Source organism: Caloenas nicobarica, chromosome 1 (assembly GCF_036013445.1).
Source record: "Caloenas nicobarica isolate bCalNic1 chromosome 1, bCalNic1.hap1, whole genome shotgun sequence".
Classification (NCBI taxonomy): domain Eukaryota; kingdom Metazoa; phylum Chordata; class Aves; order Columbiformes; family Columbidae; genus Caloenas; species Caloenas nicobarica.
The window spans coordinates 92,732,355-92,751,594 of record NC_088245.1 but is presented as its reverse complement, the minus strand read 5'-3'; positions in this window follow the sequence as shown (position 1 = coordinate 92,751,594).

Genomic DNA, 19,240 nt, shown 5'->3' with positions numbered 1-19,240 from the left:
CTGGATACAGGACCAAAAAGCCCATGGCATGTGTGAAACATTTATGCAAACAGATAAAAGGAAAAGAGAATATTTTTTATTAGACTATTGGTATTTTACAGCAAATAAAACAGGATCAGGAAACTGAGATCAGATATAAAGAAAGCCAACCCCTACATTTCTTGAAAAGACTCTAAAATTTTCAAAGGAAAATACTGTCAGGCTCAAAACAATAGCTTCATTATACTGAAAAGGAAGAGGAAAAGGGCAGCCATGTAGGCATGGTCTTTCTGTCTTCTGCTCAGTTGCCCACTTGTACGTTGGCAGTGCCAATAGCCACCAGCCATACAGTGGCAGCATGCTCAAACTTGCTAGTTAGTTTTAAAAATACAGCATTTTTTAGGGTGGTGATGAGTAAAACAAAGAAAGATAACTGTTAATTGTTTATAAGCTAACTGTTATATAAGCATTCACTATTTCTAAGCATTATTTGCTGAAATTTTTATGCTGTCTATCCCATATCCTACTTTTTCCACTGGAATTGATGATTGGATGGGGGCTGGAGGGGAATTCTCTGCTTCTAGTCTCCATCCATCAAAGCTTATTTAAATGTAAATAGTAACCTTACATGCTTTCTGCTAATTTTCTTTTGCAATCCAAGAACCCCAAAAGATCTAACTGAACAGATATGCAGCTTCAAAACAGATTTTTCTATCCATTTGTGACATTTCCAGAACCAGACCCAAATCAAATCTGTGTAATAAATGACAAACTGTATATTTTTATATTATGTAAATATCATTGAACACATAATTTACCAAGTTAGCAGAAAAGGGAAAGGCAATAGATAGCAAAAGATCTTAACCAATTCTGTTGCCATCTTCCAGATCATTTTACTCCCAAAGCAATGAGGTGGTTATAATCTAAAGCTGCCAATGAAGCTGCCCAAAGAACGTGAGCAAAACAGGATCAGATTTTGCATTATTTGAATACGTAGATAATGAGTCAAAATAAGCAGGAGCAGCCAGTGGCAAATTTTTTATTTCTGGATATTCAGAAATACTTCCACAAACTGTTCAAGTCCTTCATGTATTTACAAAGCAGGCAAGTGCTAGTAACTAATCATATGGAGAGAAGGTGCACTATGGAAAACAAAACAATTGTTTTGTTGGAGTTTTTTTTGATACAACAAACCACTTAAATATGTGCTACATTTTATAATCTGAGTAGGAAAGCACTGAGGCATCTCCTTGAGTGCTCCCAATAGTACTACTTAAAAATTAATTCAACAAGCTGTTGGGCAATCTTGCTTGATCCAGTAAAATGCCCAAGAATGTGCAAAATAATATGGTACACTTCCCATGTCACCTGAACTCTGTTGCTAAATCTGTTACGGATTTTTACTGAATAAACTTAGTCTCATTTGTCCCAGTCGACTCTTACGCATAAATTTACTGTTTCCTTGGCACCAAGGGATGGATTTGCTTTTGTGTTGATTGCAACCTTTGCTCTAACCTGTGAAGTTAAACGACCACAAGGAATCACAACTGAATGGGGAACAGTAGCAGAAGTCATGAAATGTCCATCTCTGGTAAAATTTGAACTGATGTAATGAATACTACTGCAGGCAACAGATAGAATGGGTAAAACCCCCATGTTAAAGGTGACGTGGGATCAGCTGTGCAGTTTGTAGTTTTTGTCTTAATACTGCCATGTGTATACCTGTGTGGAGGATGATCAAGCCACGGGGCAAAAAGAAAACATAATGCTGTTCTAGAGTTTCCTGAGCTCTTACACTGACCTTTTTCAAGTGTAAATGTTGTGGTATATTGTTTATTTTTCTGATGAGGAGTTTGGGTTGTGTATAGAGGCATCCACTAAATTACTGTAATAGAGCGCTTTTGATAACGTTAGTTACCTCTAAATCTTACTGTCACTAAACAAAAGTAAGTTTGCTGAATACAAATTAACTTCATCACAGGAGGATGTTTTAGAGACCAAAAGCATAAATGGGATCAAAAAAGGATTAGGCAAACTTACAAAGGAGTCATGAACTGTTAAACACAATGGTTCACTAATTCATTGAGTGAAATCCCAGATCTGCTATTTAATGATAAGGAACACTGCACATTTGCTTTGATTCTTCAGTATTTTCCTTAAGTATCCTCTGTTGATCATCCTGAGACACAAGATATTGGGCTCTGTGTTGGATCTGTGGTGTCTTCATAGTCAAATCTAGTTAACCTCACCAATGGAAAAGCAATTTATTGTCATCTCACATGCAATTGTTAAGAAATAATTTACTAGGGGTAAGATGACTGACAGGTCTTCTAGAAGAAGACAGAAGACATGCTGCAAAGAGCTGTGCTTTAGAACATAGTGCTTTCTTCCTCTTCTTCTTATCCAGACCATTTTACAGAAACATTTTCCTCCTCTCCTTCTGACTTTTTCAGCAGTGGCAGTTAGCCAAACTGGATCCCTGGTTTAATCCTGTTATACCTCCACAGAGGATACCTGAAAGGGGTAATGTGTATGCCACCCCATTTTTCCCTCTGAAGGAAACTGCCCTGTACTTGCTTATAAGCAAATATAATCTTTGTTTTAACTAATGATTTCCCAAACAATTAAACTAAATAAAGATCCAGGAATAAATAAGGAAGTCTGGTTTAGATGTTTCTTCTCTGTAGCCAAAGATAAAATCTGTACATGATCTTGGGGAACGCAAGTCCTAAGAACCTAAGAATTGATGACCGTGAATTTCATGTTGGAAAATAACTTCTACTAATTTTCCTTCTAACCAAAAGGAAAATGTATGTGGTACTTCTTCCACGCACATAGCCAGACAATGCAATTGTTTATTCCACTGGGGATGATTTTGTCTCTGCCATCAGCCAAATGATAGCTATTCATATGATACATTAATTTCTTATTTTGGCCATTGAAAAATGACTCTTTTCCCCTCTAAATCTATTTCTCAGTAGCTAAATTGTATCTGAAAACTTACACTTCTCCATTTGCCATATGGATCATAGGAATCTGTAAGTTGATTCAAGTTGCACATGTTGACTGACCTTTACCCAGAAAGTAACTACAATCGCTAGTCAGTAATTTCTCTGACAATGATTTCCCATGCTGTGTTAGCTGAGTTGTTATAGCTGAGATAGATAGAAGATCCACAAAATTTCAAGTGAAGGTTATGCTTTTTTACCTGGCCTACTTATACAGTTGGATCTGAAGAATTATTTGCTAGCCTCAAATTTTTGACCTATCAGCTGATACAATAAAAGATACTACATCTTACAAAAAATTTTTGTCTCGTTGACCATCTTGTCATTTTAATAAAGACTTGGTTTAAATCCTTTCTTTGTAACTAGGGACAGGATTTTTTTTGTTGTTTGAAGTTAAAATTAGTCCATAGGTGAAAGATCAGAATTTTTAAAAGAATAAACTTCACCTGCTAAGGTGCAATAATGAACGCAGCATTTATTTTTTTTTTTAACTTATTCTTTATGTCCTAGGAGTAATTAAATATGTTGTTCTAGGCATCTCTTCTGTTCTTGAAAAAGATCTTTCTTTTTGTCCAGAAGCGAAGGGGGAGGAAGTAGCTGAATGAATGGTATCATCAGTATTGCATGTGTCACTTCCAAACAATAAGATAATTAAACAAGTAGTTTGACTAAAATTTTTCATGTCACTGCCGGCATCCTTTAACCCACAACAAGTGCATCTCTGTACCTCAAATTAATTGATAAACCATACAGATTTAATTATTTTTCTAAGCTTGGATTGTGACAGGACAGGAAACAACTGAGATCAGTAGCAAGATACTGATGCTCCTGAGAAACAGAGAACAGATCTATAAGAGTCAAATTTCAATAAACCAATGGCTGAGTGTATAATGATTGACTGTACAATGAGTTTAAATCTCAGATCAACACCTAACTGAAATTGTCCTGCAGTATTACAAGATGTCTTCTTGTAATTTCATGACTAAAAAGACAGCTGGTGTAAATATCATAGAAATTATTTAAACTTCGAGACACCCAAATCAGAAAATATCCTAAAAATACAAGGCAGGAATATTTGTAATAATTGCCTTCATTGGGCCCATAAGCCACAACTCCAGAAAATAGGCAGCTAGGCATACTAGTGACATGCTGCATCTTTGCTAATAAATCTTTCTGAGAAGCTCTGGATTAGCTCTCTCTCTTTCTCTGGAGTATGGATTTTGTAGTTCAGCTACTGAGTTTTTTCTGATATAAGTAGTGGCTGCTATATTTCAATAGATGATAATATCTTGCCTTGGAATGTGGCAAAGTAACCAGCTCTGTGTCTCAAGGAACATTTTGTTCTTTATGCCTCTACAGCATTCTCAGCAAAAAACAGGTGATGAGCATGAAGAGTAACAGTGATTTGAGTTATTAGGCACCCTACATTAGGAGTTTAGATACTTAGGAACCTGGCTGAAAAAATGGCTCTTCAGACAAATTTTATTGGGCTACTGTTGGCCCCATATTAAGGACTGTCTATCACAAAAGTTATCTGCAGTGCTTCAAGGGACAGAGAGAGGTTGGCCTCTCTAAATCAACTCTTATAATCATCTCTAGTTTGTGGGCAGAGTTTTCATTGTTCCTTTGAGAAGTTCAATCATATAAAGATTACAGAAGTACCTGTAGAAGATATTCTCAAGTGCCTCTGGTATTGACTCAAAGAAGACTGAATCAAAAAATAATTTGAGGCCTGACATTAATCTTTGAATTTGTAGAAGAGCAATTGTTAGAAAATTCCCTATTGGTTTATTTTCCCGGTTCTGTTCAGAATAGTTTTGAACAGAAGGTTATTCAGCAGAGGGTTAGTATTTCTGTTCTGTATAGCTGGCATAAAATATTGCTGTCAAGAGTCAATTTGGATAGGTAAATATTTTTCTCCTGCAGTCTTCCAGTATGTTGTTTAAAAGGGACAGAACAGGCTGAAAACCTGGTCTTGGAAAAAGAACTATTCTACTAAGTTTGATTAACATCAGTTGGTTGATGGATGAAAACCAGAATCTGAAATCAAAACTTTTTTTAATACAGCGAAGCTAAAAGTCGAGTCTGTTTTTAACATTTTTTGAATTTAAAAGCCTGAGAATCTTAAATCCTGTCTGTGTGTGCTCAAAGCCTTATGAAAGAAGCTGTGTTTCTAACTAGTTTATTCAGTTCAAGATCATCAAATTCTGTCTGTGTGGCCTGATCTCATCAGGATTATCCTATTTAGGTTATTGTCTCTGTGACAATAGCAGTCAGATCTAGCACCTACAAATCTGACCCAAAACTAAACTGTATCCTTAGGCAATCCTGGATTGTGAACATTAAATCTTTTCTAACTGCAAATGATATTTCCTTCATTAATTCTAGAATCCCTGAAGTTATCAATTACACAAAGCCAAATGTTCGATATTGAAAATGCCCAGTGGATTTGCATTTTAATTTCTCTTACCTCTTTATCATTGTTCAGAGATAGCATAAGTGATTCACAGATGCTTAAAATCCCATGAAATTATTAGCATTTTGGGAAGAGCCTTTCCACGATTTGCATGAAGGATAAGGTGGACAATTTACAAAGACAAGGCTGAAGCAAATATATGCTTTACTCTGACCGAAAGGAGTAGCAACAGCTCAGGATAATATGACAAAGGTATTTGTCTCTGGTTTTCAACTTAGATGAAGTCTATATGTATGAGCTGGGACCAAAAGGTCCCTTTAGTTCAGCTCTTCTAAATGTTATGCAGTTGCCATACTGTGGTGTAGACCAATGGGGAAAAACAGATTTCCATTTCCAATTATAAAATACCAGGTAAAAGAGCAAGCACATCCAAAGCCTGGCTAGGACACACAGCTTAATAACCCATGCCTTGTTCTTAAACTCTTACTCTCAACAAGGGTTCACATCAGAACCAAGATCTCTTTGAAGACTTGGAAAATTTCCTGTTCGGTTTGATGAAAAACAGAGCTTCGCATGAGTTATTTTCACAAAGAGAACACAGGGCACAAGTCAAATTATTAGGCTCCCTTGGGGATGCTCAGGCAATTGCATTGCTGGATTGACTGGGTGTCCCGAAGCGTATGTGGAGCACTCAGACTGTGTTTGCTGATGGCACTATCTTGTCCCCATGGAGTCTTTGACTTTTCCATCCGAAGGGCAAGTGAAGGGAGAACGCATTAATAAATCTCAGTATATTTGCTACTTGACATTTCAGCACAAACATTTCAACAGAAATGCAGAGGTATTACTACCTTTGTCTTAGTGAAATTTTTGAACCCCCTTTAGTTCATATAGAGGAAGCAAAAGTGGTTAGTGTGTTGGCCTTCTACCTTCTCTGGGCTCAGGACCTTCTTAAGGTTTGGATGGTGGTCTTGACATATTAAAGGATGCACAGCATCACTGCTTCATACCCATGTGAATAAATGAAAACAAAGGCTGTGCGCTGTCTTCAGGATGCTCTGCCGTAAAATTTTCCATTTACCTTTAGTAAGGAAATGGTTTTAGTTATTCCTCCTTTGGGATATGTAGTATGCTTACCACAAGTGTTTTCCATTAGAAGGCATTTCATGAGGAATACCCACACAGGTGCTTTTTGATATGTATAAGAGATATTTGGACAGAACCCTGCAGACTTTCAGATTTGCTACAGCATCATGACAAAAAAAAATACAGGGAATATAAATAAAAGCTTTTGTCACATTTCTGAAAAAGAAGGGACTTAAACTGGAGTCTTGAAGAAAACCTGAAAGTCTATTTCCATGGTTTGATTATGGGTAGAGAGGTCAGGTTTGCTTTTTACCTAGTGCTTGCAACCAGTTATGTACAAGTAACATGCAGTATTTGCACAGATCTCTTTATATTTTTTTGGTGGTAAACTGACACAGACTAGTTTCTGATGTACTTGTGCTAAGTAACATTTTATTTGACAAATAATCCTAATGAACTGCGAGGAAGTAGGTTTCAATATTGGGTTTTAGAATCTGAGCATAAATAAATGTCGACTTTTTTATTGTTTCAGATTTCTTATCTCTGAATTTTCTTGGGATAGATTCAAGATGTCTAAAATTAAAATCATTGCTCTTTAGTGTAAATTAAAAGAAAAGTTAATTTTGTCTGAATTTATTTCCTACATGTTTAATGCTTTAGAGGTGCTGTGCTCCATCTCACCCTGAGCTTCATCAGTCAGTGGAATCAGGCCAGTGGTAAATATTGTCTAAAATTCCAAGAAGGAAACTTCCTTCACAGAAGATGAATATTGCACTTTTTAATTTAAGCTACAGTTTTTCAAGATAGAGATTTAGAAAGTCAAAAGCACATCTGGGAATATTTTATAAACTGCAGTATTTTCCCAATGAAAATGCAAAGCTTGTCTTATATTGTGTCCAAAATTTCATCTTAATTAGGATTTTCATTCCCTACAAGCAGCTATATTTTATGTTTGTTTTGACATCAGAGACATGCTGTTAATTAAATGTCAGGAAAAGCAAAGGTGGTGGAGAAAAAGAATGACATAAAATATGTACATGTGAAAATACGTATATGTGTATGTGAAGGTAAGTAGTTTCTTTGGCTCTTAGAGTCACATTGAGCTTTTTGCTTCCTAGCCCTCACTGGGAGAAATTACCTCAGGAATTTAATGGAAGGGTAAACCAAGTGAAATTAAGAGAATCTTTTTTACTCAGTCTTGAATAACCAGCTCTTCAGTTTTCATTCGGAAGGTGAACTACCATCAGTCGTTCTTCTCTTTGTAGTGTAAGGTTTATTGGGATGTCTTAGAGATTTTTTTGTTTGAGGTTTTTTTTTCCTATTTATTTAATGTATTTATTATTATTAGCTTCAGTTACTCTTAACCAGAAACACTGGTATATGAAGAAGAGGCAGTAGCTGTTACTCGAGTTCTTGTTCTGTCTCGAAATATGCAGTGGTCTGAAGTTCACAGGTGCAAACACTTGATTGTGTCAGCTATAACTAAATATGAATTAGAAGTCTGAAATGGGAATAATCATTAAATATTTTAACCATCCGTTGAATATGGTTTATAACAATGATAAGATGTGACAGAGTAGCACACACAGTAGTCAACTCTGCAAATGTTTATCATATGCTTAGTGATGTATTTATTTCCTTGCATAAGATGTTCTTTGTGAACTGAAGCATAGGTAGAAACCGTGTATGTTCATCCTGAAGGTGATTTTAGATCCCTCCTGTTGTCCCATACAGGGACTACTGAATATAGCAAGGAACAGAGAGATGGAGCCAAACTCATTTGCTAGGTACTGGGCCAGAAGACAATCTGTTCACTGGAGTTTCTCATGCTTTTTTATGTATGACTTCTTGTTTATCTTTACACTGCCAAGGACTATTGGCCAAAGTTATGCTCTAGCATGTGAATAGCATTATTTTCCGTGTACTCTGGCATTATATAGTCCTCTGACAGCAAATCTGCCCCATCTCCCCACACATACACATAGAGATATAATTGTTTTCTTATACTGGAGTATAGGAAGTAATATTGTCTACTGGAGAGGGCAAACAGTATTCCACTTGTCCCATGAAGTTATCATCTGTAGAGCTAGTTAATTCTCCACACATTTATTTTATGACATTAATCACCAAATCTGAATGATACACAGATTTTTAAGGTTGGGACAAAAAATGCCTCTAGAGAGTCAAACTATAGCCTTCTTATAAAAGGTTGTTCTGCCTCTGCCTATATTCTGAAAAGGAAGACAGTCAAGTCACAGGAGTATATCAAATAATATGAGATTTAGAATGCAAAAATCACAACAGACATCTTATTCAGCACCAGAGAAAATCTGAGTGAAAAAATAAAATTAAGAATGGGGTCCTGTTCCAAATCCTTCTGGAGACTGTTTCTAGATACCTGAGGAGCTGCCTCCCTCTACAGGACCATGCCTGACCACGACAGCTATGGAATAATAGAAATACCAGCTATAAAATGGAAACTAACAGGCAGCAGGAACAGAACATTCTCACAGATGTTTTGAGCAGTAGTGTTTACTCCTAGACTGTATTAGGGATACCATCAGTTCCGCTGGAAAAGAAAATGGTTTCCTCTGATTGACTTAACTTTCCCTCAAGTAAATAAACTTCACTGAGGAGGGGAGAAACACATAAAGTAGATACTGTGCGTCAACTGCTTTTACAAACGTTTTCGAGCAATGCTTTTGCCAATGCATAAAAAACTTAAATTACCTGGCAGCAGAATCTACAGATTTTCCAGTGAGAAAACACACAAAGTGCACGTGCATTCTGCTTGCTGTAACACCGACAGCTTCTTGCATGTTTCGTGGATGTGTGTAGAGCAGGGCACCAAAGTGGTGGGTCAAGCTGGGAATTCAGGTTTTACCACCCTGATGCTGCCCAGCTGCCTGGGGCCTTTCCAAGCTGCCTGACCTCCAGCTCTTTGTCTTTCACCTCATTTGAGGCGAGATCTCACTGAGGAGGAAATTATGTCTCACTGTATGTTTACATGAAGTCAGTCACAACAAAATGCTTATTTAAATTATGACCCCTGAGTTGTAAGTAAAAATTATATAAATAATCTTTTTTTTCCTCTGTACTTTGAGGTAACAGAGTGTGTTGTAATGCAATTTATATTGGTCTTTTGCAGTTCTCTTGTATTCTTTACATGCTTGTCATAGGCTGTCTCTGCTATCACCTACGTATAAAGATGTGTGATACTCCTTTGAGGAACCTATCTGTAACTTTCATAACTCTTCCTCTCAAAGAAAATTTACTCACCTATTCACATTTTGTTCCTTTTCTGTAGGTGGAATTAAACTACAAGAGCATTGTTTTTCTTGTATTAAGTACAGGGTATGAAGTAGTCTTATGAATGAATAGTATCTTTGAGTTTAAAAATGGGGATAATCTCTATTTCATTGGTGTCTAGAGAAAGCTCTTGTGCCTATAAACTTCATAGTCGTTTGCCATACAGTAACAAGGGCATTAAAAGAGTTGAATGCGGAAAATAACTTCAGAATAAATGATCGATTGCTGACTTTTCCTTAATTCAAATTGAAAAATTCACAGCAGAGCAGTGTTTTGAGAGAGGCGAATTTTAGTAGACTAAAGGATCTGAAATTTAAACAAATATTTGGTGTTCTAACATTAGGTGGATCCAGAATGTCTGTCACTACCCCAGTGTTGTGATCCATAGGAGGCTGTGGGGATCAGAGGAGACTCTTATCTCCAAAATCTTTCTTGATGTTATTGCAAAATCTAAAGGTAAAGGAAGAGTTGCCAAAGTCTAATACAGTTAGAATTTGTGTATTAAAACAGGTAAGAAAAAGCTTTTCAGCTATATACATATAGAAATAAATGGAGCTACTTTCATGACACAGTGACAGCACAGGTATTGTTTTGGATGTGGTAATAAAAGAAGCTATTTTGCCTTGACTTCCCCCGCTCCCCAAAACTAAAGGAGGTAATCATCTTAGGTAAATCGAACCACCTCTGTCCCAGTGGTGTGAAACAATTAGAAAAGGAAAATGTAAACCCAGTAGCAAGGACTATGATATGACAGCCAACCAGATATATTTGGAAAATAGCAAATATAATACCTATATTTAAAATGGGGAGAAAAAGATCATCTCTGTATCTATATGCATCTGTAGTATCAAGGGATTAAAAAATACTGAAAGCACAATTAAATACATTAAAATACATAGAAAATATATCTCATTATAGCAGAGGCTTTAAGGTATAGATCAAACCAGGTTATTCACTTTGATAAATTTCTACAGGTACTATAGATCCCTTGTCTAGCATAATGCATCAGCCTGACATTCATGAAGTTTAGTCATGAAAGAACTATTAAAAAACTGGAAAGGCATGCATAATAGGAGAACTGTAAAATAAATTATAATGTAAATGAATCATAAACAGATGAAATAATGACAGGCATTGTTGAAAGCTGAATTACAGTTCATATTAGAGGTGAAGCGCTCTGGATTAATTTTGGGATTAATCTTGTTTACTGTTTTGACAGGAGCTATTCTTGCTGTCTATATCTTTATTTGTTTTAAATCTAGAAGAGGAAAAAGCTTCTTTAGGGTGAAATATCAGTTTGCAAAAAGGAATGGACATAAACTGTCCATAATTATATTTTTACTAAAAACCAGAATAGCAGTGAAATCATGCAATACCCTTTAGCAGAAGTAATAAGACCAAACAAAGACACGTTACTGCTAAAATAAATAAATGCCTGCATCAGTAGTGAACTAGCCTTGATGATCTTTTAATCTCTATCTGGTAATTTGTTTTAATGAAGTACATAATTGGTTTGGGTTTTTTTAAATATATAAATAGACTGAAAGGAGAATTTAAACCATATGTGATGAAAGCAACACAGGGCCACATTCCAAACAGCAAGGCTACACGAAAATGTCAAATAGTCAATCCTCAATGACACCTCCGTCCTGTGTAATGAATATGGCTGGTATCCTATTAGAGGAGAAAATAGAGTATATAATTGCAGAATGAATCATAATGCAAATATTATCAGTGGGGCTGAGTCAATATTGCAAAGGGCAACTGTAATTCAGATTTTTCCCTTATAGTTTTAATGTTGTAATAGCGGGTTTGGGTTGCTTTTTGTTACATCTGTGTGTGTGTTTATAATTCCTAGTAACATTAAGACAGAACACCAAGCATATATTTTGATCAAACACTAAATAATTACTACAAGTTGAAAGTATTAATTCTAGGATTATCCAGCCGAAACGGTAAAAGAGCTATAAATTTCACCTTTTTTTTTTTTTTTTTCTTTCTTCTTTTCCCAACCTGGCAAATAATAGCTTTCTGAATCAAAACTCACCAAGCAAGTTTCCAAGTGTCTCCTTATCTGTCCACACTCAGAAACCTCCAAGAAGCAGAAAGGCTGATACAGATGCTAGTAACATTTTGAGTGTTGAAATCCTTTTGAGTAGCACAGAAGGATATTTGTCCATAAATTGTCCACAGCAAATATGCCATCAGTGTAAAAGTTAAAGCTCCCTTTAAAGGCCAAACTGTCAGTAAAAGTTTTTAAATCCTTAAGAAGGATGGAGAAAATATCCGATTCTAAATGAAGAAAAAACTATATGTTTTTGTGTTACAGATTTTGAAGAACAACTAGGCAAGAAATGCTTGGCAAAGAAAGGATTGACATCAATTTCTGTAACTTAGCCTAATATAGATTTTGATGATTACGGAGCCAGTCACTGGTGGAAACTAAGCTGCAGCACGGTCATCTTCAGTAAATCTCAAATAGGATAAATAAGTAAGCACTTGTCCCCCATTAAGTCAACACGAATAAATTAGAGGAAATATGAGCTTCAGAAATCATAAACACAATGCATCTATCATGTTTTCTCATACATATGGTAATACTTAGCATGAGTTTGGGTGGTTTTTTTTCAGTTCTGCTTTCACAAAAATTCCTACAAACACTGAAAGTATTTGGAGATTACATTGACCACTATCAGATTTCCAAGCTGTCACCTTACCACACTACTTTCGCTTGGACTTTAAAAGTTGCTCATAGTCTCATTGGATAGAAACTCCCTGGAAGATATCTTTTAATTAAAAACAAGAAAATTTCACGTTTCTGTCAAAAACTTTGAGGTTTTTTTTTTTCTTGTTCGAAAGCCGACAAAACAAACATATCTCTGAAGAGACCTCTTCACACATGTTGGAAATAACTGTAATCAGACTATGGGTACAGATGAATCAGAGAAATGTTCTTTATTCAACTCAGTGACAACTTCACGAAATCATCAGTTTCTCAGTAACTCTGAGGGACATCATTTTGTGTTAAAATCTGTATAAAGGTTATGAACAAACTGTTTGGTGTCCCTTGATTGGTCCCTCTGGTGTCCCTAGATTTTTACATCATAAAAATTAATTTAGCAATGCCTCCTCTGTTTTGCCACAAATTACTTTTTTTTTTTTTTTTTTTAATTGCAATGTGAGCTTGGCATCTATTGTAATTAAAATGCTTAAAAGGAAAAAAAAAAAAAGTCTATCCCTTGACTTTTCAGTTTTAATCCCAGCATGGGTTAATTATCCCAGACCAAAAGAGCACAAATGCTTCCTATCGAAAGTGATACTCTTAGAGCAAGGTATTTTCTATTTTATATATATATATAATGAAATTCTATAGGATGATCAATATAAGCTGCATTTTCTGAGACAAGCCGTTTAATTTTCATTTTCACTTTGCATGCTGTTAACACATATAAGCAATTATCTGAGTATCTTCCAGTTGGGCATATGGGAGTCTTGCTGGTTGTGTAGGTGTATAGATCTGACTTATGTACACAATCAGACGTTCTTCTCTATGTATAGGCACATTCCAGTATACGTCATGAAATGTACGTAAATATGGCAATCTTTTTTTTAGGGCTTCCTTAATTAAGAAACCAGATATAAATTTTGGCTAGGCTGAGGTATTTTGTTATTTGCCGTGGCCCATTTGCCAGACACACAGAAATGTTGGGTGCATGGTCTCTCTGAATATATAAGTTGACTTTGCCACAAGCAAGAGTCAAAATGTGTAAACAGCTATCTAGGAGCCCAGTGTAAAGTACATGAAAATAAGGTCCTTGAAAGAGTTGCAACTGAAGTAAATTTAGTCTGACAATTTAGAAAAAGGTTTTTGGATGAGCGTATGACCCAGCTAAATATTTTTGTTTGTTTGTTTTGATTTGTTGTTTGTTTGTTGGAGGGGGTTGTTTGTTTGTTTTTAATTTAGAGACTTCTAAGGAAAAACAAAGAGGATTAAAAGGATGTCATTATGAGAATTTTTTTCCCATAAATGCTTGGAGACTGTTAAAAATAATGCTATAACATCATGATATTTTATCTACCTCCCTAAATTGCCAGCAAAACCACTTGTGCCATGAAGGTCCTAAGCCTAGGAATGTATAAGAAGAAAGAAGATATAGTAGTTTTAAAAGGAATTCAATGTGGAGTAATTCATACAAGCTGGGAATGTCTTAGGAAGATTGATTTGTCACAGGATGTGCTTCTATGGGAATTTTCTTTGTTAAAGAAGTTGGCTCGTGGATGTCAAATCCCATGGTGCCGTTTGCTGCCTTTTAAACTATGTCAGGACTTGCGGTGTGCTGTTCTGTGGTGCTGCAAACTAGAATGCTGGAAATAGCCCTCTTTAGAAAAACCCTCCAAAACTGTACACGCACACCAACACACAACACATCAGCTGCAGGGGAGTTTATTTTTCCACTTCTTGCTTTTCAGTACAGACAGGAATAACATGGCAAGAAGAGTGACTTGTTTCTGATGTATTTTTCTGTTTTCATGTTCCTTCTTTACTCCCTCCACCTCTATTATCCTTATTTTCTGCTACAAGTATTGCTGATTTAAACAATAGCTTTTTAGAAGCCGCCATCCTGCTCCTATTAGCCTGGTACTTCTGGGTGCAGGCTGCCAGGTTTATGATGGACACGGGGGTTTCTGGGCTCCACAACCCAAGACTGGAAAAGCAGCAGAAGCTCGTTGTTTGAGGTAAAGCTGTGCCCTCAGGCAGACCCATAGTGTAAAGTGTGGTGAACTAATATGTAAAGTGTTAACGGGCTGTACAGTGCAGTGTATAGCAAACGGCAACTTGATATGGGTTTCGGAAATAGAGAGAAAAGAGGGGTTTTTTTATCCCATAGGAAGCCTAAGGAAGATGGTACCTTGCAGAAGCTTCCAGTGGTGCAGGACATTGTGCTGAGTTTAAGGTAACAAGTTATGAGAGATGGCAAGGGTTGCCCACCATGTGACAGCCTATAACGCTGTTAGCTAGGCAAATTTGAGACAGTAGTCCTCAGTTTAGGTAACTGCAATAACATTCACTTTTTTTAAAACTGGAGGGGATGTGAATGAATGAAATGAGTAATTCCTGAGTGAATTCTGTAATATTTTCCATGCATGGTTAGAAATGTAGACATGTTGTGAATGGGTTCAAGAGACCAAGATGTGGAGGTGTGAGGGATATGTCCTGGCCTGTTTATCCAGCTCTGTTTTTTACTCTTTCAGATCTATAAACTAGATCTAGGTATATCTATTTAGATTGGGGTTTTCACTTTTTTTTTTTTTTTTTTTTTGTTTTACCAGCTGTAGAAATTGCTGGTACTTCACTCTCCTTCTGGAAAAGCAAGACAGAACAGCAAACTCTCTTCATCAGGCCACAGATCAGGCAGCAGATGGCAACTTTGGATAGCCTCCGATTAGACTGGCTTGAATTAGAGATGAGTCCCATCCCCTTCCAAGTGAGCACAATACTAGACTGGACTGGAAATTGGATCATGTCTAAGCATTGTGTCTGGATTCAAAATGCAGCAGAGTTTTGCTGTACCTGATCCAAGGGCTCAACTTAAGCCAAGTTCTAATTAGGGCTAGTAACTTAACAGAGAAATGCTCTATGTATTGCCATCAGTAGCTCTGTGTTACCTGTCTCCTCTGCTGATATTTTAGGAAAGATAAACTGTCTCCAGGGCACAGCTGGTTTCTGAGGGCTGCTTACAGCACTCCCTTTTAACACATGAAAAGGAAAAAATCCTATTGATATAGCTGGAATCAGGGCACACTATGATGAGTGAAACTTATCTCCTGATAAGTGAAAGCAAGGTAATCTTTGAAGTAGTCAGTAGCTTTTAAGTAGTTGTTCACAAATCAGGAGCAACTTTTTCTTTCCCAATGTAATGCATAGTTAAAAAGGGGCAACAACTTGAAAATGGACTTCATAACAGCAAAAGGACAAAACCTGGGAAATAATTTCGAAGACAATTGTTAACATAGACGACAAAAACCAGAAAAGCCTCTCTAATTGGTTTTCCGAGTCCCTTGTTCTCAGACTAGCTGATTGGAGTTGTGCTGCCTAATGTTACGATCCACTCTTTCTAATCCCTCGCCGCACAGTGAAGGAGAGAGTGTTGTGGCACTGCAGGAAAGGCAGCCCTGTTTTCAACTCCCTGACCTTCCATGTGCTTTTGTGATAATCGATTAGGTTTACTAAATAGGTCTAGTGTCTGCGCCTCACTATAGGCTATCCTAATTAATGTGACTCTCCGCTGTGGAGCTGGACTCATCTGCAAATGGTTCTCAGCCCCTTCTCCCTGTTAGAGTTTGCACTGCCAAACCCCCACACTAGGGACAGAGGTGGTGCTCTCCCTAGCTAGCAAAATGGAAACAGGCACAGAAGGACTGAGCCCATGCAGGACACTCGTGCTCACATGAATCTACTCTTGTGTAGGTCCCTTGTTTATTTTTTCATCTGGAAATTACTGTCTTATAGAAACAACCGTTTTATTCTGTGCAGATGCTCATAATTTATACCACAAAGAGAAAAGGAGCTCAGGGAACACGGACATCTATGGCTTATATACACGGACATATATATCGGTTTATGCTACACGCCTTTGAATTCGCTTTGTGCAAAGGGCAGGTCTCACCCATGCTGTATCATAGATCCATGCTCGGAGAGGGGGATGCCCTCTGCAGCCACTCCCTGCTGCCTCCTCCTTTGTGCTGGCAAAATCACTTTGGGTCAAGATAAAGGGTAGAAACAAAACTTCCCCGCTCCCATCATATCTAGTGGGAAGCCCCACAAGGGCTGTGGGCCTTGATTGCTCTGCCCATGAAGGCAAAAGGACAATCTCATGTTCACTGTATGTTTCTGGGCTAATGTATTTAAAGTCTGAGCTTAGACATAGCAAAGGCCATGTGATACTTTAGGCTGCTTTAGCATGCAGGGCATCCACATCTTGTTAACATGCCAACCTAATTCCACTCTTTTGCTTCACAGACAAGTACCACTTTATTAGCCACAAATCTATTATCTTCCCATTTGAAGGGCTCTGAATAGGCTTACAGCAACATTCTGCTTTTGTAACACAACAAGTCTTTTCACATTGATAAAAATACTTTAAGAAATGAAAAATAAAATTCAACAGTGACAGAAATTCCAGTCATTCCTTTCATCTTCCCAGTGTGAGCCAGCAGGTGCAACTTGACATTCTTTAAACAAACCTTCCCCCTGCTTTGTGGCTGAAGAAAGGCTTTGGCAAACGCTTATCCTTTGATATGATATGTACTTGACAAAATTCACAGGGCGATCTGAACTGCTGCTTTGAAGCAAATGCTTATTAGAACACTGGAGAGCTAAAGTGCACTGTGATTTGGCTCGGTTGCTAGTAAGACATCACGTAAAATGTGCCCATTATGTCAATTCAAAGTCAAGTCTAAACACACTGACTTCTGAGAAATCTGAAAAGAATTTGTGGCCGCTCTGCTGCTTTATTGCTTATGTAATTTGCATTTCCTTCTCTTTCTGTCAGTTCCCCTCTGCATTTCTATCTGTGTGGCTGGTGAATCATCTGGAATTCATTAAATATTTTCCATTACTATCTTTTACTTTTGAGTTTCAAACCACCTTCTTCTCTCCCCTTCCCCTCCAAAATGTGCTGCACTACCAGCTGAACAGGAAAGGAGGTGGGGACCCATCTATGTTTCACGTCTTCAGGATTGTTCCAGATTTGTGCTTAGTCTATGCATTTATTCAGTGGGGAACACTTGATCTAGAATATTTGGAAAGGTCCTGTGAAGATTGGGCCAGCAGTGAGGACGGGAAATCTCACATTGTTGCCTCAAAAAGTTTATACATGAAATGCACATTTTTTTTCTGCCCTGAAAAAAAAAAAAAAGACAGGCTCCTAGAATGCCATTCATCCCTTCTTTCTCTTTGTGTCTCGAAATGCCTTCCCCATGAAATATTACAGTTTGTTGCAATGTCTTCTTTTTGTCATGCCTGTGGGTAACCCCTCACCTGATGACTGCTTGGTTGTGCACAGCTATCTTCTTCAGAAATGATTCCCTGAAACAGGTGAGCACTCACAAAAAGCCTGACCTGCCTCTTCCACAGCAGACAGCAGATAATGTGATCCTGGTAGAGGATATCTCTGATCCTAACAAGCTGTCTAATTTAGCAGAGGTACTTCAAGATGCAGTGTCTGGAAGCTTAGGAAATGCAAGTTCAAACTTGAAATTTGGTGAGAATTTTTAATGCTGAATATAAGTAACTACCAAAAGAATCTTCCTGCATGCTTCGTTTATTCAGTTTAGCTTGACTTCATAATTTCCTAATTTTCTATAGTCTAAAAAGAAATTATCATCTTGAAACGAGACTTTCTGGTGTGTCATCAGTGCCTGAGGTGGTATTCACAGATTAGACAACCATAGCAGTCTGTCCTGGCCTTGAAATGGCTAGGCATTTTCCCATCCAGTTGTTCTCACTAGATGAAAAGCTGTCTCTAGCTGGGGGTGGTAACAGCTCTTCAATGAAGTGAACGGAGCGGTCTCTCTGGTGGCGATCAGCAGGAGAGGGTATGTTCAGTGGTCAGGCCCAGCAGGCTTCAGACCTGCAGGACGTGTCCTAATGTGCTCCAAAGCCATCCTACTGCTCTAGGCTGAATAAATCAATGCAGATAATTAGTCATTGCATCAAACATCAGAAGCAAGCAAATAAGAATCAAGATGCTCCAGGTTTTTCTTTTCCCTGCTGTCACAGGAAAAGTGCTTGGAATTGTTGATTTCTTAAATGCTCAAGAGAGAAATGACACTTGTTTCTTTTTTCTGAAAACTAACATGTAAGCGTAGCAAATGTTTTGTTTTGCTTTGAAAATACAAGTTGCATCTAAGCTATTACATCTTGCAGCACATGTGAAGGCAGGCATGCATACACAGGAAAAAAGAAATCTGCTGGCAAGGCTAGCTGCCCTGGAGAATGGATATGAGGGACACTCGAAAGTAACCCTGGGCAAGGTATACAGAGGGCTCTACGTGTCTAGACTCGAGGGGGACTGGGCCATTCAGATACAGTATTGGACTTGCCTCAAATATATAGAGGTCTGTCTGCTCAGTCTCAAGTGGTGTAAAATTGCAGTTTGGGAAACTGTTTTAGGAGAGACTCACAGCTGTCAGGTAATCCCATGACGTAATCACCTGGCAGAGAGTGCAGTGCAGGTTGCAGTTCATACTCAGGGTTTGTTTTTCTATCTAGACCACCCTAAGAGCTAAATCCCTTAGAAGCAAGGAGGTTTACTTGCTTGAAAGCATATGCATTGTCAGTAAGTCTTGCCCTCAGACGCTAAAGAAGGTGTGTGCCAGTCATGTCCATGGGCTTGTCAGGTTTCAGGATGGAGCAGTTGAGCTGTCAAGGTTTGTTAAC